The 17266-nt window shown below is 38.8% G+C and overlaps 1 long non-coding RNA gene across 1 annotated transcript; it reads right to left on the bottom strand.

Annotated features, from left to right (window-relative positions):
- Window positions 1–6144: 6144 nt before the first annotated feature.
- Window positions 6145–16914, bottom strand: LOC129654869 (uncharacterized). The gene is made up of 3 exons (XR_008715628.1): window positions 16826–16914; window positions 16251–16518; window positions 6145–6526 (listed from the first exon to the last, which is right to left on the bottom strand). It is a non-coding gene; the product is annotated as an uncharacterized LOC129654869 (long non-coding RNA).
- Between the last annotated feature and the right edge of the window lie 352 nt (window positions 16915–17266).

The following is a 17266-nucleotide window of genomic DNA, read 5'->3' as shown; positions in this document are numbered from 1 at the left end:
ACTAACATTTTTACTTTCTTTCACTTTTCTTTCACCTAATAGTAAATAAGCTTAGCCATAAGGCTTTTCCCTTTGAACTATCTTAGGAAAAGGAGAGGGATGGGAAGAGCCTGAGTGAAAAGTCATACCCAGGAGTCTGTCTGGTATAAGTTACTGGGTAAAGACAGTATTGAAAAAGCAGACTCAAAGGCATTTGGATGTAGGGGAGTGAAAACATTTTTGGCTGTGGAACAAACACTGCTTTTCTGACATATATTCTGTCACACACACAACAACACAAAACAAAAACCTAAGCTCTGCAACAATGGCAGGCCACAGTTCCTGGCATAATGCCTGACACCTGGCAGGTCCTGAACAAGTGTTGATCTGTCCTTCTCTCTCTTATTTACTGGTATGCATAGTCTGCCTCCAAAAATAAGTACACTTAGTACATAAAGTGCAGATTTACACAAGCAATATATTAGATGTTTTTATTTACATTTTAAAAAGTATTTGTTTTCCTTAGCAAGTTGATTAATAATTTGAACTATTATTCACCATGTAACTATCTGATCTGTACATATTTCAGGGACACGCTAGTTACGTAAAGTGAGACAGAACTATAGACATGTTTTTCAAATGTGACTAAATCTAATTTTGAAGAGTTGAATCAGATATTAAATTTCCTTAGAGAGTTGGTTATTTAAAAGGGCCCCAAGGTAAATTCTTTTGGTAAAGCATAAACTCTTTCTGAATGGTGAAAAATTTCTGTGAAACTTGATGACAACTTCTCTTGGCCAGAAAGAAGTGTTTGTCAAGTTTCCCAACAGTGGAGTCTAGGCAGAGTTCAGAGAGCAGCCCAGGGAGGGTAAAGGAAAGAATAGGTTATGGGAGGGGAGGGGTAGGCAGATTATCAGACAAGTCTTTGTGGATTTCTAACCTTGGCTAAAAGATGGATGCAGGGATTCCAAACACAGAATCATGCTGCTTGTATTATTTTATTTTTCTAATTTTTGACACTGAATTTTCCTCATGCGTATACCAGCTGCATTTTAGAAATGGAAAATGTAGGATTGACTAAATCTGGAGAGCATTATTTACGAAGCTTCACATTACATATGAAGGCAGGATAAATGATATTTAAAACTGTGAGAGAAGACATAGGCACTCAAAGGAGTGTATAGCTTAAGAGAAAACAAGGGACAACAAACCCTGGACACGTAGTGATAGTCAAGGCACAGCAAACAAAAAGTAGACTTTTTCTTTGAGAAGGAGTGGTCTGAAAGGAGAAGGAAAACTAGGAGACTGCAGTTATCACAGCAAGCTAAAGAAAGCCTTCCAAGGAGAGCGTGGTCAGGCAGGCTAATTGCTGCAGATAAGTCAAGATACACAAAGTTTGAGAGGGCTCCTTTAGACCTAGCAATCATGAGGTCATTGGGGAACACTGGCAGATTGGTTTCCATGTGGAAGGAGGATGGACCTGGCAATAAGTGACCTGTGACTCTGGAACTTCAGCTGTTCCAGAGAGGCTGCTGTTAATCAGCTAGTGGCTCTCACATCAAGACTGGACTTGAAGAGAAAATAGTGTGTTGCTATTTAAGAGAAAAGCAGTATGCCAGAGAGAGATACCAGACATGGGCACAGATGTTTTATTGTGGTAAATACAGAGATAACTTTGCAGTTTTTCCTTAATGGGGACATGTCCACTTGCCTGCACAGAAATTTTCCTGCAAATAAATTTTATACTTTTCTCTGTAAACAAGCCTGAATCTCTTCGTTATTCCACATGCCTATGACACCATGATCATCTGAGACTACCTGTAGACAATGCTTAGTCCTAGTTGCCTCAGTTTCTTGGCCTCGTCACTTGAGAATTCTTAAACCTATATTAATTATATGTAAGCACTGGTGGTTCATTTAGTCACCGTTTCTTTATTCAACAAGTGTTTACTAAAAGAAATCACCATTTTTGGCGCTCTGGGCGATAACCAGGATGAGTAAGGCACGTATCTAAACAACCTGCCAGATGAAATGAGTAATAAGTAACTACACATATGACAGAATTAAATGCATTCAAGACGAACACAAGCAAATTCTTAGAAGAATGTAAACCAGAGAACAATTAGAGCTAGGGCAGAGTGTAGGGGGTTAATTCCAAATGTTTCAAGTAAGGAGGTGTGTCAAGGTACCCTGGGTACCTTGGTACCCAAGGTACCCTTTTGTCTTTCAGAATGCTCACATGCCTTGCTTTACAAATATTTAAATATTTGCAGCTCTTTTCTTGCAGTCACTTTCCAGACTTTTCAAATCCCATCAAGTCCAATACCTGGCCTACTGTAAATGCAAAAATTAATGAATATAGGAGTGCTTGGTGAGCACTGGTATGTAGGAATGGGGTCAAACCCTTTGTCCTGTGACAGTGAATGCCACAGGCTGTGTTTGAGGTCGAAACACATGATGCTTCTGATGAATAGGCCGCAATAGTTTGCTTCAAGCCTCCCAGTCATGCTGGGAGAATTTCCAGACACCACCTCCAAGAATGTGCATATCCTGTTTCAACCGCAAAGGTATCACCATTAATACAAACGTAACTGACAACCGAAAGGTGGTGCAGTACTGCCCAACATGGCTGGGGAAGTCAGAAAAGTTGATTAACTGTTATTTCCTGATCTATAAATCATCAATTTCAGCCTCTTTGTGTGCTATCCATGAAATATTGGCTGTGGGCCTTTGTTATGCAAGGACAACTCATTTTTTAAATGACCTTGTAAATAATAATTAACATGCTACAGCGAAAGAGTATCCTGAATCCTGTTGTAAAACATACAAAATTGGGTCACATATTTAACTGCTTCGGTAGTTAAACAAACATGCTACACACACGTATGCCTGTGTGTCCTGAAGAGTACTTCATTCAGGCCTCACTTCTCAGAATGGTCATTTGAATTGGCTTGCCAGCAGTTATTGAAGTTACGGACTAATAGTAATAATGCTAATTAAAAATAATACATGATTATATATGCAGTACATTTCAAGAGATTAGAAACTTTCATACTCATTGTATCATTTGTTTCACATAACAATCAGTTAGGAAGGTGAATCATTTTCCTTACTTAAAAGATGAGGAAATTAAGATTTAAAGAGAGTAACTTTTCCAAGATTGCACCACTGCTAAATGACAGAAATGTGACTATATTACAGGATCCATGATTTTTAGCATCTTTGTACATGATTGTTTGAGACGCTTTTTTTTTTTAATAAAGGTGAGATTCATGGACTAATAAGATTGGCGTCCCCTAGGAGCCTGTTAGAAATGCAGGAATCAAGGCTGTCAGATTTATTGCTAGCAATACACAAGGTTTCTGTTGCAATTGGGGTTATGTTACACTAACAGAGATTATATATATATGACTTTTTGTTATAGCATAATAAAATGTGTTATTTTCAAAAGAAGTTGACCTGAATATTATGCTGATTTGGAATTCCATGTAAAAGTCTAAGGGAATACATGAAATATACACTCCTTTAAGAGACATAAAATCTGATTTTTATCTCTGCCACTGATTTCCCATTTGACTTAGAGAAAAATCATAAAACCACAAGGTGAGAAGGTCATCTAAATGATCAAGTATATGTATTTGCATTTTATATCCTGTTAACCTCTAACTGGATTTGACTTATAGATTCAAATGCCAGAAGTGTGCACACATGCTCAGTTGTGTTCAACTCTTCATGACCCCATGGACTATAGCCCACCAGGCTCCTCTGTCCATGGAATTCTCCAGGCAAGAATATTAGCATGGATTGCCATTTCCTTCTCCAGGAGATCTTCCCGATCCAGGGATTGAATCCCTATCTCTTGCCTCTCCTGCACTGGCAGGCAGGTTCTTTATCAGCTGAGCCACCCAGGAAGCCCTGATGCTAGAAAATAGGGCATAGGAAAAGAAAAAGGAAATAGATACTATTAGGTTGGCCAAAAAGTTCATTTCGGTTTTTCCACAGCAACTTATGGGAAAACCCAAATGAACTTTTTGACCAACTCAATATAATAATTTTTTAAAAGACCATAATACACTGATGTTTCAACCATTTCCAACATTAGGGAATTATCTCTGGCTCTAGTTTTTTTAGGAAAATAAAAACAAAGACAGAAGTATATCCATAGTCTTTTAAGATCTCTCACCCAAATTACCCAAGAAACCTGGATACTTATTTATTTCAGAATCAATCCTGATTGCAAATACCAGACAGAGAAGGAAGGAACTAGATGTCTGTCATGTTCAGTTGCCACTGTTTCTGCTATTGCAAACTCATGGCCTGCTGAATTTTTACTCATGGCTTTCTCCTTCATTGGTCAGGCAATGTAACATGCTTGAGAATCATAAAGTTATGGATATGTTTAGTATTCACACCTGAGCTTAGCCACTCTTCCCAAAGCATGGCAGTTGTGTGAGGGTTATCAGGCCTAGGGAGGCTTCTAGCTTTAGACACAAGCTGGGCAATTACTAGCTCTCCTCCAAAACTCTAGCCAACATCAGAATCTTCCTTTCTTCCTTAAGAATTTATCTTTTAAGTCCTTAATATACTCTTCTTCCAGTGACTCTTAATCAGGTTATTCCTAGTAGTAACATGAAACCTCAAAGGAGTCTCTTTTCTTTTCCCTCCAGAAAGATTTTTGATTCTATATATGTTTACCCACTTCTCTCCCTAAGACTCAGCATTGTGTACCAAGAAATTTTGGGAGAAACTATTGTATGAGGCTGTAAAGGACAATTTAAACCATATTCCAAGAAAGTAAGTAGCTAATCGACTTATATTTCATCCATTTGTACAAAGGGCCACTCATTCGGCCCTTTATCTCATCTGCCAGGCACTGTTCTAAGCTCCTGGAAGCAATGGTGAATAAATCTGCTCAAGTCCTTGCAACATGGAGTTTATATTCTAGTGAGAAGATAAACAAAAAATCAGATATTTAAGGGCAGGGAGTAGTCGATATTGGACTTCGCTGGTGACTCAGTGGTAAAGAATCTGCCTGCCATTACAGGAGTCCCAGGTTTGATCTCTGGGTCAGGAAGATCTCCTGGAGAAGGAAATGGCAACCCATTACAGTATTCTTGCCTGGGAAATCCCAGGACAGAGGGACCTGGAAGGCTATAGTCCATAGGGTCATAATATATCAGACATGACTTGGATACTAAACAACTAAGTAGTAGATATTATGAAAATAAAACAATAGACTGGAGAATGAGACAGATTATTTAGATGGCGTCACAGAAGGACAATTTAACATTGAGTGAAGTGAGAGATAAGAGCCATCGGATTCTGAGAGAAGAAACTTTTAGGAAAACAACACGTGCAAAGCTCAAGGAACAGCAAGGAGGGGATGTGTTTGGAGCAGCTGCTGCTAAGTCACTTCAGTCGTGTCCGACTCTGGGCGACCCCATAGACGGCAGCCCACCAGGCTCCCCCGTCTCTGGGATTCTCCAGGCAAGAACACTGGAGTGGATTGCCATTTCCTTCTCCAATGCATGAAGGTGAAAAGTGAAAGGGAAGTCGCTCAGTAGTGTCCGACTCTTCGCAACCCCATGGACTGCAGGCCACCAGGCTCCTCCATCCATGGGATTTTCCAGGCAAGAGTACTGGAGTGGGGTGCCATTGCCTTCTCCAAAGCAACAAAAAAGTAGCAGATAAGGTCAGAAAGATATTCAGGGGTAAAACATGTACAGCCTTAAAGACCAAAGTAAGAACTCTGGATTGAATTCTACATGAAGTGGGAGGCCTTTGAAAGGCTTTGAGCAGAAGACTGACACAATCTGATTTGTGTCTTAGAAGAGAAAACCCTGACTATAATGTGGAGACTAAAGTGTGGGGCATGGGTTAGGGACTGGCAGGGGTAAGAATGGAAACAGGGAAAAGAGTGTCATTGAGAAAAAAAGAGAACTAATAATTTGCTTTTGGACTTAACACAAAGGAGCTTATTAGGGACCTTGATAAGAGCCCTTTTCATTAGACTGGTGGAGACAAAAGTTTTATACAGCCTTCTGCCTTCTACTTACATCATGAGCTGGCTTTGAGATTCTAGAGGAATTCATTCATTCAGAATGGCATTGCTTTTTATTTTTTAATTGAGCCATTATTATGGGCCAGGAACTATACTTCTCACTAGGTATACCATAGATTAGTGAAGCATTAGTTCTTATTTATTACCATGTAGGAAAGACAGACATGTAAAATGATCAATTACAAACCAATATAGTAAGCAGTTATTTTCTTATTGAAATGTAGATAACAGGAGCTTAATCGCTTTTCTTCATGAGTGTTTAACCCATTTGAAAACTATGAGAACCTCAGAAAATACATCAAAATGTTGTCTTTTCTCCCTCAATTTGTGTAAAATATTTTTAAAAGGAGAACCTAAACTGTTAAATCGTCTTGCGTATAGTAGTCTCACATTTGAAAGATGATTCTCTTGGTTTGCAGTTATTGGCTATTGTCCCATCCCATTCACACAGGACTTGTATGGGATGATGTGGTTTGTTTTCATTTCCTGAAACAGAAGAGGAGGCAATGTAAAGGATGGAAATGGGAAAGAACTCTGCTGTAGAAAAGACCCTTACAAATCTAGGGCAATACAGTATACTAACGCATATATATGGAATTTAGAAAGATGGTAACAATAACCCTGTGTACGAGACAGCAAAAGAGACACTGATGTATAGAACAGTCTTATGGACTCTGAGAGAGAGGGAGAGGGTGGGAAGATTTGGGAGAATGGCATTGAAACATGTAAAATATCATGTATGAAACGAGTTGCCAGTCCAGGTTTGATGCACAATACTGGATGTTTGGGGCTGGTGCACTGGGACGACCCAGAGGGATGGAATGGGGAGGGAGGAGGGTGGAGGGTTCAGGATGGGGAACACATGTATACCTGTGGTGGATTCATTTTGATGTTTCGCAAAACTAATACAATTATGTAAAGTTTAAAAAATAAAATAAAATTTAAAAAAACAACAACAACAACAACAAATCTAGGGCAGGGTGTTTATGTCACCAAACAACAGAAGAAGCTAATAAACCAAGCAAAAGGACATACCTGAGTGACCACACCATAACCCCTTCAAATAAACACCCTGACTGGATTTATCTGAATGCTTCGTGTGTGCAAGAGTCTGTGCATGTGCACATGTATGTGTGTTTGTGTGGTCATACAGTTTAATACGTGCAGCTGTGTTTATTCAACTCTATAACATTCCACATATACGTAGAGCACACCTGTGGCTAGAGACCATTCATGGCTTCATTCTTGGAAAGAGGATAAGTAGAAAAATTGTACAACCCCACGAAAACAAATTCACACTAGCTCACATATGCATCCATGCAGGGAAATGCTTTATGTAAATTTACAGCTGAAATCACTGCTTTGAAACCTGGAACTATTGTTTCAACTGAATAACTAGGTATAGTCCATTCTGAAGCACTTCTGAGAATAGTCACACACATGATCAAAGGACTGAAAAATCACATTTACATGAAGATGTTAAGAAAATTGGAATTATATGACATGGAAAAGAGCAAAGCATGAGTGATAGCTTACTGTTTTGAAATACACAAAAATTATACTACTGAAGACAATATCCCATATTTTCTAACAACAGAAGAGGTACATACGAAATTGGATAGAAAATTTTGTCTGGCAAGAAGGTTTGTCAGATACTCAACTGCATTACAAAAATGAAGACTGCGAACTTATTTCAGTTCAACAGATATTTTTAAACATGTGAACAACTATAAACATACTGAAATTCTCTCCTATAATTTACTGTCTTTTCTCAAAACCTTATTTTCCTATCTTAGCCCTTTAGTGAAACATGAGACCACAGGACCTCTTGATGGCTGTAAAAGTAAGAAGCCAGGTAGAAGAGAGAACTGACAATTCTAAATGTTAGCTAGTAAGTTGAAAAACTGGTGAAAGTATAACATGGCACAACTCAGAAAATTGTTTGTTATCAAGTTAAACATGCATTTATCTAGGGACCCACCACATGTTTACCTATGAGAGCTGAAAACATATTCTTATAAAAAGATTTCTGCAGGAATGTTTATAGAATTTTTATTCATAGTGGATAAAAGCTGAAAACAACCTAAATGTCCATCAATAAGTGAATGGATAAACTAACTGTGATATGTTCATATAATCTAGTACTATTTAGCAATGAAAAAGAATGGACTACCGATGCATGCCACTGCATGGATGAATCTCAGAAACATTTTTTAAGCGAAGAAAGCCAGACACAAAATAGTATGCACTGTAGAATTCCATTTACATTAAGTTCAAGAGTATTTAAAATTAAACTACAGTAATGAAAATCAGAGTAGCAGTTGCCTATTATATGGAGTGAAGATTGATGAGTAGGGAACAAAAGATAGCTTTTTGTGATAATGGGTTATATACGCAGTATACATTTGTCACAACTTACCGAATTTTGCACATAAAATTTGTGCATTTTGTTTCATGTAAATTTTACCTCAATTTTTAAAAATTTCAATGATCAAAACCCTCCAATGACATTTCATCTCCCTTGGAATTAAATTCAACTTCTTTTTCATGATCTCTAATGCCCTCATTTTCTCTCAGAGCTGACTTATGATCTGTTGGCTCCTTGCACCCTCCTTTCAACCTCACAGGTCTCCTTATTATTCCTTGAACATGTGGGCATGCGTCTATCTCAGATCTTACACTGCTTTTCCTTCTGCTAGGAACCCTCAGTGTGTGTGTAAAACCAGCTCCCTCATTTTATTCAAATCTTTGCTCACAAGTCACCTCATTAGGCAGTAATCCCTAGCTATATAACACAGGGAGCCCAGCCTGGCACTCTGAGATGACCTAGAGGGAGGGAAGGGAGGCAATATATGCATAATTATGTCTGATTTGCATTGTTGTATGGCAGAAACCAATACAACATTGTAAAGCAATTTTCCTCAAATTAAAAAATGAATTTAAAAAAATCCCCTTTGGAATAGAAGCAGCTGTTTCCAACACGCACACAGCTCATCACTCTTTATACATCTCCCTTTTCTTCATAGCACCTGTCAAACCCAGACATTGTAGTATATGTTTTCATTTGTTTTCTTTCCTCCATAGAATGAAGAATCTTGTAGCCAAAACCTATTATTCACCACTGCATTCCCTCATACCTAGAAAGATATGTTATGTAAATATTCGATAAATATTTTTTGAATCATATGTTAGCTCTTTTAGTTTCTTAAGGACCTCCACCCTGTTCTTCATAGTGGCTGCACCAGTTTACATTCCCACCAATAGTGTAGGAGGGTTCTCTTCTCCACATCCTCTCCAGCATTTGTTATTTGTAGACTTTTTAGTGATGACCATTCTGACTAGTGTGAGGTGGTGCCTCGCTGTGGTTTTGATATGCATTTCTCTAAGAGTTAGTGATGTTAAACATCTTTCCATGTGTCTGTTGGCCATCTGTATGTTATCGTTGGAGAAATGCCTATTTAGATCTTCTGCCCATTTTTTGATTGAGTTGCTTTTTGACATAGAGCTGCATAAGTTGTTTGTATATTTTGGAGATTAATCTCTTATCTGTTACATCATTTTCAAATATTTTATCCAACTCTCAGGGTTGTCTTTTCATTTTGTTTAAGGTTTACTTACTGTGCCAAAGCTTTTAACTAGGTCCCGTTTGCTTATTTTTGTTTTTATTTCCATTACTCAAAGATACAGACCCTATGTTCTGTTCTACGAGTTTTATGGTGTCATGTCTTACATTCGAGTCTTATGCCACTTTGATTTGATTTTTGTGTATGGTGTGAAGGAATGTTCTAAGTTCATTGATTTTACATATGGCTACCCAGCTTTCCCAATACCACTGGCTGATAAGACTGCCTTTTTCCACTATGTATTTTTGCTTCCTTTGTTGAAAATCCTGAGCATACGTCCAGAAAAGATGAAAGCTCTAATGCAAAAAAAAAAAACAAAAAAAAAAAAACCGTGCATGCCAGTGTTCACAACAGCACTACTTACAATTGCCAAGACATGGGAAGCAACCTAAGTTCATTCACGGATGAATAAAGAGGATTTAGTGTGTGTGTGTGTGTGTGTGTGTGTATTGTATATATATACATACACACATGCATACAACAGAATGCTACTTAGCCATAAAAAAGATTGAAATAATGCCTTTTGCAACAACATAGATTAACCTAGAGAACATCATACTTAACAAAGTAAGTCAGATAGAGAAAAATAGGTATCCTACATAATTTCTCATATGTGTAAAATAGTTTTTTAGAAAGTGATACAAATGAATTTATTTACAAAACAAACAGGCTCACAGACATAGAAAATAAACTTAGGGTTACCAAAGGGAAATGGAAGGAAAAGAATAAATAGGAGCTTAGAATTAACAGACACACACCTCTGTATTTAAAATACATAAACAAAGACCTATAGTTATCTATTATATTCAGTATCTTGGAATAAACTATAACGGAAAAGAATTTGAAAAAGAATATATATATATATATATATGTAACTGAATCACTTTGTTATACACCAGAAACTAACACATTGTAAATCAACTATACTTCAATAAAAAATAATAAATATTGTTGAATAGTTAAGCAAAGGTTAGATAGGTGATGGTGTATAGGAGATGCAGACATCTGTGGGAGAACGAACTAGATATGTTAGCTATTGATTGTTGCATAACATATTCCTCTAAAACTAATGACTGTAAAGGAACAACAGTTTTTCTCCCAAGTCTGTAATTTGTATAGGGCTCAGTAGGGACAACTAGTATCGGTTCAATGCAGGGTCAGCTTTGGTCAACTGAGCAGAAAAGGATGTGCATTTTCAAGATGGCTCACTCATGTGCCAGCTGGGAGCTCAGAGAGCTAAAGGCATCAGTTTTTTACATTGGCATGATGGCCGGGTTACAAGAGTAAACATTTTAAGAAATGGGAAGATGAAATATCACTTCCATGCTGTTATATAATGTAAGTACTGAGCCCAGATTCACTGAAAGAAAATATAAGTCATGTCTCTTGCTGGGATGAGAGCTGAAGATTTTTATGGTCATTTTTTTTTTTTTTAACCACCACACCAGATGATCTTTCAGGTATGTTCTACCACCTTGGGATTTATAATTCTGTGATTTGTTTCGTTGTAGAATTTTTCAAAATTCACATGTAATGTTACTTGATGTTAAGCTAAAACTATGATATAATAATTTAGTGGCTAATTATATTACTATTAAAGTTCTGATTATGTCCTGGATATAATGTGTTACAGTGTTTTATATAGAAGAAGCAGGGGAATTCCAAAATACATCCACTTCTGCTTCATTGACTACACTGAAGCCTTTGATAGTGTGGGTCACAACAAACTGTGGAAAATTCTTAATATGGAATACCAGACTATATTACTTTCCTCCTAAGAAATCTGTATGCAGAACAAGAAGCAACAGTTAGAACTGGATGCATAACAGACTGTTTCAAAATTGCGGAAGGAGTATGTCAAGGCTATATATTGTCACCCTGCTTATTTAACTTATACACAGAGTACATCATACAAAATGCTGGGCTGGATGACTCACAAGCTGGAATCAAGATTGCTGAGAGAAATATCAACAACCTCAGATATGCAGATGATACCACCCTTATGGCTTTCACCAGAAAGTGAAGAAGAACTAAAGAGCCTCTTGATGAAAGTGAAAGAAGAGAGTAAAAAAGCTGACTTAAAACTCAACATTCAAAAAACGAGGATCATAGCATCCAGTCCTATCACTTCATGGCAAATAGATGGGGATAAAGTGGAAACTTAGATTTCATATTCTTGGGATCTAAAATCAATATGAACAGTGACTGCACCCACAAAATTAAAAGACACTTGCTCCTTGGAAGAAAAGCTAGATGGTGTGTTAAAAAGCAGAGACATCACTTTGCAGACAAAGCTCTATGGTTTTTCCAGTAGTCAGGTATGGATATGAGAGTTGGACCATAAAGGCTGAGTGCCAAAATTGATGCTTTCCAACTGTAGTATTGGAGAAAACTCTTGAGAGTCCCTTGGACTGCAAGGAGATCAAACCAATCCTAAAGGAATTCAATCCTGAATATTCACTGGAAGGACTGATGCTGAAGCTGAAACTCCAATGCTTTGGCCACCTGATGGAAAGAGCCAACTCATTGGAAAAGACCCTGATACTGTGAAAGATTGAGGACAATAAGAGAAGGACACGTCAGAGGATGAGATGCTAGATGGCATCACTGACTCAATCGACATGAATTTGAGCAAACTTTGGGAGACGGTGAAGGGGAGGGAGGCCTGGTGTGCTACAGTTCATGTGGTCGCAAAGAGTCAGACGTGACTTAGCAACTGAACAACAACAATGATACAATGACTCATTTTTAAATTTAGCAAACATTTATGTAGCATTTACTATATACCTCCCCTGCAAAAGGGAATGGCTACCCACTCCCGTATCCTTGCCTGGAGAATCCCATAGACCGAGGAGCCTGAAAGGCTACAGTCTATGGGGTTGCAAAAAGTCAGACAACTGATTGACTTCACTCTACTACATACCAGGCATTATTCTTGTGCTTTGAGGCTAAAACTTAATTTAATCCATGTAACGACCCCATAAATTAAGTGTTATTACTATCCCCATGAAGGCAATGGCAACCCACTCCAGTACTCTTGCCTGGAAAATCCCATGCTACAGATTGAGAAGCCCATGCAAGAAGAGATTAAGTACTTCTCACAAAGTCACACAGCCACTGAGGATGTAGCCAGAATTTGAACCTACAAACTGATCACAGAGCCCTTAACTACAGTGTCATGTTGTCTTTCTCTTAATCTACCCAGGAATCCTATATAATTTGAATATTATTGTTTTCTGCATTTGACAAGAAAATTAGTTAAAGCTTAGAGCAGTTGTCATCTTCCCAAGGTCTGTCTACCTACATGCTCCCAGCATTGCTCCATTATTTTATATTTTGCTTCTATCTTCACAGCAATGCTGCAAGATAGGTGTGTCAAAACTGAGAATCAGATGTTACACAGCTTGCAAGGTCACATAGGTAGCAAATATTAGAGCTGGGGGTTCAAACTCAGGTGTATGTGGCTGCAAAATCAACCTTCTTTATTTTGCACTGCCCCCATCTTCAGAAGTGGAGAAGGCAATGGCACCCCACTCCAGTACTCTTGCCTGGAAGGTCCATGGACGGAGAAGCCTGGTAGGCTGCAGTCCATGGGGTTGCTAAGAGTCGGACATGACTGAGTGACTTCACTTTCATTTTTCACTTTCATGCATTGGAGAAGGAAATGGCAACCCACTCCAGTGTTCTTGCCTGGAGAATCCCAGGGATGTGGGAGCCTGGTGGGCTGCCATCCATAGGGTCACACAGAGTCGGACACGACTGAAGCGACTTAGCAGCAGCAGCAGCAGCAGCAGCATCTTCAGAAGCAGGGCAAGAAGGGAGGAGTGGAGCAGTTGGAACTAATGGAAGAGTATCAGCTTGCACACTGGGACTCCTGGTTAACCTCTGAGAGGGCTTGCAACAGAGATGGCCAGAGGTGACAAGAGATCCACAGATGATTATGAAAGTTTTATGGATCTATTGTTAGATTGTAAATGCTGCTGCTAAGTCACTTCAGTCATGTCTGACTCTGTGCGACCCCATAGATGGCAGCCCACCAGGCTCCCCATCCCTGGGATTCTCCAGGCAAGAACACTGGAGTGGGTTGCCATTTCCTTCTCCAGTGCATGAAAGTGAAAAGTGAAAGTGAAGTCACTCAGTCGTGTCTGACTCTTCATGACCCCATGGACTGCAGCCTACCAGGCTCCTCCATCCATGGGATTTTCCAGGCAAGAGTACTGGAGTGGGGTGCCATTGCCTTCTCCGAGATTGTAAATGCTACCTTCATATTTTTCTCTCTCCCTTGGAGAAATCGTTTTACTTTCCTTTCTCTGCTCTAGGACAGACCTGTTTTTCATTGCAGCCATTGTCTTCAACCCCACTGATAGAGGAGGAAGGTGAAGTGATGAAAGTCAACATCTACCTAGGGACCTCTTGTGGTTTAGTCAATTAATTGTTGGTCCTTCGGGGAGAGGGGAGTGGATGAAGAGTGAGGAGCAAAGGAAGAGACGAGAAAAAAAGAAATCAACTAATCTCCTGAACCTGTCAGGATTCCGCTCAGCTTTTCCTATGAAGATGTCCCGTGTGGCTCATTGAGAGCCATTTACCAAAACATTTTCAGATTTCTTTGATTTTAACATCTGCTTTCCTCTTTCTTCCCTGCACAGTCTTATGCTTCCTGGATACATGGCAGTCAGCCTTTGATCTTGGTGCCTCTGGTTAACTGCATGCTGTAAGTTATCCCTCCTCAAGCTAATTCTGGGCAATGATGAAATCTACATCCCTTCCTTCTTCACCCTCTTTATCACAAGTCTCCCATCCAGTATGACAGGAGTTGGGCCAACTCTCCCATGGGGACTCACAGAACTCACCAATTCTTTATAAATAACAGGGACTTCAGGCTGTACACAGTCCTGGAGTTACTATGTTAATCCTATAAATCAGTCATCCTAGAAAGTCATAGCGGCCCCAAAGAAATTAGATCATCTGCAAATAAGAGGTTTAGTACAATTTTTAAGCATAATTAGGTTAGGTACAGCATTTCTCTGGGTTATTTGCATCATCACCATTACTATCATTACTTGATTTCTGTCAACTTCAGATTTGCTGTGATACTGATCTAAGTGTGAGAAAGGCTGGAAAATACATTAAGGACAAGCTAATATGGGGAAAGCTAAATTGATAGTGATAAGGTTAAATTGTAGAAGCTTTTAGGAGAACACAATTGTAGCAGAGATGAAACCAATATTGTAAAGCAATTATACTTCAATTAAAAATAAATAATTTTTGAAAATACAATTGTAATAAGGCTCACAAAATTATTTATTATCTATGTTTCTAGGAATCTTTGCATAATGAAGAGATATAGATACTTTGTAATAAACTTTTAAATGTAAACATTTCTTCAAAATGTTTTCTAAAAAATGTAAATGTTTCCACTTGATGTATCCATCACATAATATTTGTATTCAAATTGTACTTTAATGATAGCAAGGAAATGGTACACCTTAGACCATTCCCTAGGCAAATAATCACAAATTCTGAATAATGGAAATTTTATTGTACTACTTTTATATCCTCTGGGGAAAATCTAGATAATATGTAAAACGTGTCTTCTGGTGAACAAGAATTCCTTCCTAAATTTTAAAATTATCCATTATTATAAGTTTCCCAGAGGAAATCATGTCCTGTTACTATTAATTCTTGATATCCAAGTGAATTTTTCATCTTGTGATGTTTCCCAAGGCCAACATACACTTCCAATTACGTTTTAGTCACAGATTGTGTCTGCTCTATAGCATGTTTCCGGTAGTAATTCTCCATCTCCTGGCTGGTACAGAAGCTTATGGAAACATGCAAAACAGTATCAGATTGAACTAAACAACAAGTTCTAAAGCACTTTAGTTTTTAATTATGGCATTTAGAGTTTACCTCAATCATGCCCCTTGTTATATAATTAAGAACAAACTTTTAACTTATCACATTCAGTTCAGTTCAGTTCAGTCACTCAGTCGTGTCCGACTCTTTGCGACCCCATGAATCGCAGCACGCCAGGCCTCCCTGTCCATCACTAACTCCCGGAGCTCACTCAAACTCACATCCATCGAGTCAGTGATGCCATCTAGCCATCTCATCCTCTGTCATCCCCTTCTCCTCCTGCCCCCAATCCCTCCCAGCATCAGAGTCTTTTCCAATGAGTCAACTCTTCGCATGAGGTGGCCAAAGTGTTAGTAGAGGACAACAGGAAAGTGAAATACATTGTTACTTTTCATATGATTTGCTAGTAATCAAAAGTGAAACACAGTCTTGTATTTAAAAAAACATAATAATATGTTTTTGGCTGAAATTCTCAACACATAAAAAGACCATGGAATCAAATAGGTTAGGTTTTTTAGATCAATGGTTTTTAAACTGTTCAGTGGCTACTAAATTCAGCTATGTTCCAAGAACTGAACAGAATTTAGGAAGGAGAGGGAAACTGAATCAGGAAAAATGGGGGAAGGCATTCAGAGGCAGAGGTTCTTAGTTGGATTTTGGAAGCAGGTGGAGAAGCAGGAGAGAAGGGAAAGGAGATAGAGATAGATGTCTGTCTTAGCCGTGATCCTCACTTGTTCAGAGCAGACTTCCTCCCCCCAGCAGATGTTTTCAGACCATCTTTGAAACAAAAGGCTACCCTTGCAGAACCTGGGGTGGCCTGTCCCAGGCAGGGGTTCAGTTTTGCTGACTCCATCACATGCTGCTGATGACGAAGGGCAAAGGCCCTGGAATGCCTATCTTTGAGCCTTATCCCTCTTCATGACTCCTCAGGGAGAACTGTCAGTGGGGCGTTCCGGGCCATAAAAAATGATCCTCTTCCTGGGGACTAGATTATTTCACCTGAAAAAGCCAAGCATTCTCTTCAAGCATTTGTCAATGGGATAGGACCTATTGCTCTCCAAAGTGGGGATGGGTTTTCCCCCTTCGTTGCCTGGCCCCTGGAGTTTTGAGATTCAGCTGCTGGGCATTATTGCAGTCTCTGACTTTCTCTACTGCCCATATCCCCAGCAGTGCCTGGTCTCTTAGAGCTCCAGCCCATGCACACAATTCTAAGAGAGTAGCTCTCTGAGACAAATATTTCTCAACCTTTCCCACTTACTTCCAATGAACCAATAAACCTAACAGCTGGTGTTTACATAGCACTTACCTTCCCAGGGAGCTCAGAGCAATTTCCAGTAATGGACTCTAATCCTCCCCCAAGGTCTGGGTGGTAATAGGTATTAATACTATTCTCCTGAATACCTAAGAGAAAGATTGAGCCAAGTAACTTGTGATTTGCTGAATATTGCCTGGTCCTTAGTTCATTTATTCAGCTTTGTTTTTTTTCCCCCAATTATGTCCTTATGTCCTCATGTATTGTAAGGCATTTTCACATTAACTCTTTCCCCAAATTTTCTCAAAGATAATAATCACCTGAGGCTCTTGTTAAACAAATAACACCCCTGACCCCATTCTCATTCAGAGGGTCTGCAAAGGGACCCAGGCCTTTGTTTGTCTGAATGATTTTTTTCCCCTCTTTTTGTGACATAGAACATTCTCTATGATTATTATCATTAAGGAAGTTTGGGAAACATTATTTCATTTAATT

Source organism: Bubalus kerabau, chromosome 6, assembly GCF_029407905.1.
Source record: "Bubalus kerabau isolate K-KA32 ecotype Philippines breed swamp buffalo chromosome 6, PCC_UOA_SB_1v2, whole genome shotgun sequence".
Lineage (NCBI taxonomy): Eukaryota > Metazoa > Chordata > Mammalia > Artiodactyla > Bovidae > Bubalus > Bubalus kerabau.
This window is presented reverse-complemented; position numbering and strand designations above follow the sequence as displayed.